The following is a 5,208-nucleotide window of genomic DNA, read 5'->3' on the forward strand; positions in this document are numbered from 1 at the left end:
AGAAAGAGCACAAGGCTAATTGTAGACAAATCATAATACTGAAATATGGTGTATGGAGCTCTTAGGACAAAGCATCGAAAAAAGACACAATGCTTAAAGAGTCCAGTTCACAATAAAAAAAAAATAGCACCTGCTCTTAAGAAATTGCCGACTATGAGAAACAAATAGAAGTAAGTAACTAGGCCAGGTGCAATGGCTCATACCTGTAATCCCAGCACTTTGGGAGGCCGAGGAAGGTGGATCCCTTGAGCCCAAGAGTTTGAGACCAGCCTGGGCAATGTAGAGAGACCCCCTCTCCACAAAAAAACAAAAGAAAATTAGCCAGGCATGGTGTCATGTGCCTGTGGTCCCAGCTTCTCAGGAGGCTGAAGTAGAAGGATTGCTTGAGCCTGAGAGGTCAAGGCTGCAGTGAGCCATGATTGTGCTACTGGACTCCAGCCTGGCCAACAGAATGAGACCCTGTCTCAGAAAGAAGAAGAAGAAGAAGAAGAAGAAGAAGAAGAAGAAGAAGAAGAAGAAGAAGAAGAAGAAGAAGAAGAAGAAGAAGAAGAAGAAGAAGAAGAGGAAGAGGAAGAAGAAGAAGAAGAAGAAGAAGAAGAAGAAGAAGAAGAAGAAGAAGAAGAAGAAGAAGAAGAGGAAGAGGAAGAAGAAGAAGAAGAAGAAGAAGAAGAAGAAGAAGAAGAAGAAGAAGAAGAAGAAGAAGAAGAAGAAGAAGAATGTGAGCAAACTAAAATGCAATGAAAAAGCAATGTACTGGTGCTGTGGGTGCCCAGAAGAAGATCCTGTATCCATGCATCTAACTTTTGGAAGCTTTAAATATAACTGGCTAGAATTTATTTTTCAAATACAGCATCTGTTTTTAAAATTAACTCCCTTTTCATAAAGTGCACTGTTGGTATGATCTTTGGTTTCAAGCTCTTTGCAAGAGACCAATACTCTCTAAGCATCTGAATAATGCAGAGTAAAGATCCAGAGTCCTGCAGGTTTTATTCAGACTTGGGAGACTGAGGATTCATGTACTTAAGATCAGGGGCATATAAAAGCAATCTACAGACTCAGGTTATAGGGTGTGATTTTCTAAGTCAATATTCAGTTTCACAGCCAGAATCTGTGAAGAGAGAACAAACCATGAGAAAACTAACAATTTTATGGTGATTGAGATGATCCAAGTTCCTGGAGTTTTAAAAAAAATCAGTTTTTAAAGATAAACAAACTAAAACTAGTCCAAGCACTGAGACAGAGTAGTAAAAGATGGTAGCACACCCAAAGAGCACGGTGGGTCTTGAATAGTAACATGTTTCAAGTAGTAGAAGAAGATGTGCTTAAATAGTTACCTATTTAATTGCCTACTTGTCTAGTTAGCAGTGATAATGTAAGCTCCCTGATAGCAGGCACTGTAGGTCTTTCATGTTTACATCCCAGGAAACACAAACTGTATTTCCTATGGAAATGGCAAAATAAATTCCTGTTGAATGGAACAATTTTGGTAAATTCTGTATGATTCCTATTCAAATTGGAAAGAATTAAAACAGATAACACTAATTTTCTTTCAATATTTATATGTATCACAGAAATTGTAAAGCAATATCTGACAGAACAAGAAACATAAATTCAAGTAACTTATAGAAGACCTGAATTTGGGGAATATGTCATCATATATAGCATTTCTGTGAAAAAATAATCAAGGGAACAAACTTACACGCGATACTTTTAAAAGAATAATCTATACTCATGAACATTTAGTATGTGGTATAGTTTGGATTTGTCTCTCTACCCAAATTTCATATCAAATTGTAGTCCCCAGTGTTGGAGGAGGGGGCTGTTGGGAGGGCTTGATTGGATCAAGAGGGCAGACTTCTCCCTTGCTGTTCTCATGATAGTGAGTGAGTTCTCACAAGATCTGGTTGTTTAAAAGTAAGTAGCACCTCCCTCTTCTCTTTCTTCCTCCTGCTCTAGCCATGTAAAACATGCCTGCTTCCCCTTCCCCTTCTGCCATGATTGTAAGTTTCCTGAGGCCTCCCCAGCCATACTTCCTTTACAGCCTGCTGAACCATGAGCAAAGTAAGTCTCTTTTATTTACAAATTATCCACCCTCAGGTAGATCTTTATAGCAATGTGAGAACAGACTGATACAATATGCTCATATTTGTACTCCACAATGGCACAGTCTTCACTAGATGTATGGTATCCATTTCAACTAAAAGCAATCTGAAATGCAAAAAAATCATCTAGATTGATCATCCAGTAGAAGTTTTACTCAATCAGCAGGCTTTACTCAAGAAACATTACATGCCCTGGGGGTCTAGATCAACTTTCCATAAAAGGAATTCAAATTTTACATGATATCTCTAGGTCTTCCCCTCAGTGAAAATTGGTGAAAATTTCTTTCCTGGCTCAAAGCCTAGATCTGTACTTTTCTTTTAACTGAATAAACAAAGATAATTATTTTGCATCCTGAGCATGAGGTCATATCATTCTTTGAGAAAAGAGTTTCTATTTGTAGCAGTCACTATTAATTCTCTAACAGTCATTTCTCCCATCCTCCTTGCTAACAGAACCCCATGTAGTTCAGGCAGCCCTGTGCCCAGTCCCATGGGATGAGTAAGGAAATGTATAATAATCAGTCAATGGCATTCCATTGCTCTTGGCTGGTGATTAGCCTACAAGAGGATATATGCCCTACTTCTGGCTAAACAGATGTAAAGAAAGCATTTTCTTTTGGGATACAGTCAGGAATGTAAGGACAAAGAGCTCACACCTCCTACCCTCCCTTCCTATCTGTGTGTGGTGTGGATATGCTATGTAGAGGTGTGACAGCCATTTTGCGATCATGAGGTGACAAGCCTATGAAGGAACGCCAATGCTATGATGTTGAGTAAATGAAAGGACCTGGGTCCTTGATGGTAACACTGAGTCACTGAACCTATCTGCAGATGGTTTATCTCCATGTCTTATTGAGTGAGTAAATAAAAGCCCTCATGATTTACAGTTATGTAAGGCTCTCTGATAAGTGCTCCCCAAAGCATCCTAACTATCTATAACAACTCTTAGACATTTAGGCAAGGATAATTTAAAATTTAACCAATCCTGCTTCTCCTATATTTTCTATAATCCAACAACCTTTTTCTCTTTTCATCAACTTTCCTCTGAACTTAGATCACATGGTTCATCATTCAACCATACACTTACTATAACATTTTTAACTCCCTCACACGCTTATCATTCTGCTGCACTGGCTCAGCAAAACCCCATCCTAGATCAATCAATCATCCACATTTCCCATCCGTATCTAGGATCCTGAATATCACCAGAGAAAATCATAGAATCAACAGATTAGTGTCATCACAAATTCAGTCTGCATTCTCAGTTCAGTCCTAAGGAATAACCTATAATCCTTCTCTGCATCTCTAGCTAGTCACTCTCCCAACAACTGTTTCAAGCCTTCTCCAACTCATCCCTCCCTGTCTATGTACATCTCATTTCTGCTTTACAGGACTCCCTCAATTTCTCAGCAGCCACTCACAGTTACCCGCATTCACTCTCACCATTGTCTTTATTGATTGTAATCATTAAGCTGTTCACTAAATACCCCAATGATCCACCTTTATAGCATTTGTTAAGATCACACTAGCTGATCCTCTAGTACTTGGACAGTGGTTAACGAACTCTCACCAATAGTGAGGGGAAATGACATGTGTTGCTTTCGGACCAGGGCATTTCATTGCCAGTGAGGGCTCCTCCAGAACTTTCTTCCCCTCTGTCATGGAAACCAACAATATCTCAGCTCCATCTAGGTGACTATAATGAACAAAGCAGAAGTAGACACGTAGCATGAATAAGAATTAAACTCGTTAAAAAAAAAAAAACTAAGATTTTGAAGTGTTTGTTATTGTTGCATAATATAGACTATTCTCACTGATACATCTTTTCTCTTACATCACAAAATATTGTGTCTCCCCTGTCATCTCTCAGATGTATCCTTCCACTTGTTCTCCATCCTCAGAGATGCTGTTCCATCAATCATTCTGTCTCTCTTTCTTTCTCTCTCTCCATATATATATTGTGTGTATGTATGTATATATGTGTGTGTGTGTATGTGTATATGTGTGTATATACACACACGCATATATTTTATATATATATCCTCAACCTTTCCTTCATTCTGCATGTATCTTTAAACCTTTCCTTCATTCCATTTAGTATAAAAATTTGTTTAAAGTAGTGTTACAGCTTTTTTAGAATTTGTCTAGCAGGCTTTCTGGTTTTCACCATAAAATGCCCCACATGGATTAATAAAAAAAAATTGTTAAAAGTAATCCCATATTTTCAATCTTTTAAAAATGTCCATTATTGATCCTATATATCTCCATAGCTTCCATCTTTATGTCTTTCCCTTATAAAACACAAGTGGGTCAAGGCCTACTGCCTTGCTTGAACAATATAGTCTTTATGTACTGCATTCACTTGCACTCTTCCCATTTACTCTTCATACCATCATAATCTCATAGCCACCCCACACCATTCTACGACAGCATTCTTCCCAAAATGATATGTGCACTCAGGTGCTAAACTGAATGGACCCTGTACTGGACAAGCTGGCCTATTTTCCTCTGTACATACTTCTTCTTTCTTAAAATGGCCCATTCCCAGCCCTTTTGAATGAATCTGCTGTGCCTTGGCCTACAGGCTCCATTACATAGACTTGGATGTACTTTCTACCATGAGACTCCCCCAAGAAACTCCCCAAATCAGGCACAGCTGATTAGCCATGAGAAGACAGCTAATCTAAAGGCAATCAATCCACAGGAAAGGCCAGAAAATTGTGATTTGTGTACAGGTTCAAGAAAAGGATCTTGGCTAGGTTTTCTTTCTCTCATGAATTTGAGCTAAGATCAAAGGAAAGTTGGCATTTGGTGACGAGGAAATGGTCCTAGGAGTCTATGAAAAATTGGAACTGGGTCAGCACTAGGGCCATATACAAAAAACCACAGAGCAAGGTATTAGCTGAGAACAGGTAACTGGGCAGCAACTCAGAGATGGCCTCTGGAGAAGGGGTAGAGTGAATAGCTTTGGTTCCTACTGGCCTTCCAGACCCAGTGGCCAGTCCTTTTGTGGTCCATTTGTGCTTGGCTTTTGTCTCAGATTTATATACAATTCTATAAAATATCCTTAAAATGAATCCCTATTACTATAATGTGAGTGGATTTT

At 38.8% G+C, this 5,208-nt stretch overlaps 1 non-coding gene across 1 annotated transcript; it reads left to right on the forward strand.

The window, feature by feature from the left end:
• Nucleotides 1-4,219: 4,219 nt before the first annotated feature.
• On the forward strand, nt 4,220-4,283 carry LOC112209319 (U7 small nuclear RNA). The gene has a single exon (XR_002944062.1). It is a non-coding gene; the product is annotated as a U7 small nuclear RNA (small nuclear RNA).
• The last annotated feature ends 925 nt before the right edge of the window (nt 4,284-5,208 follow it).

Source organism: Pan troglodytes, chromosome 4 (assembly GCF_028858775.2).
Source record: "Pan troglodytes isolate AG18354 chromosome 4, NHGRI_mPanTro3-v2.0_pri, whole genome shotgun sequence".
Classification (NCBI taxonomy): domain Eukaryota; kingdom Metazoa; phylum Chordata; class Mammalia; order Primates; family Hominidae; genus Pan; species Pan troglodytes.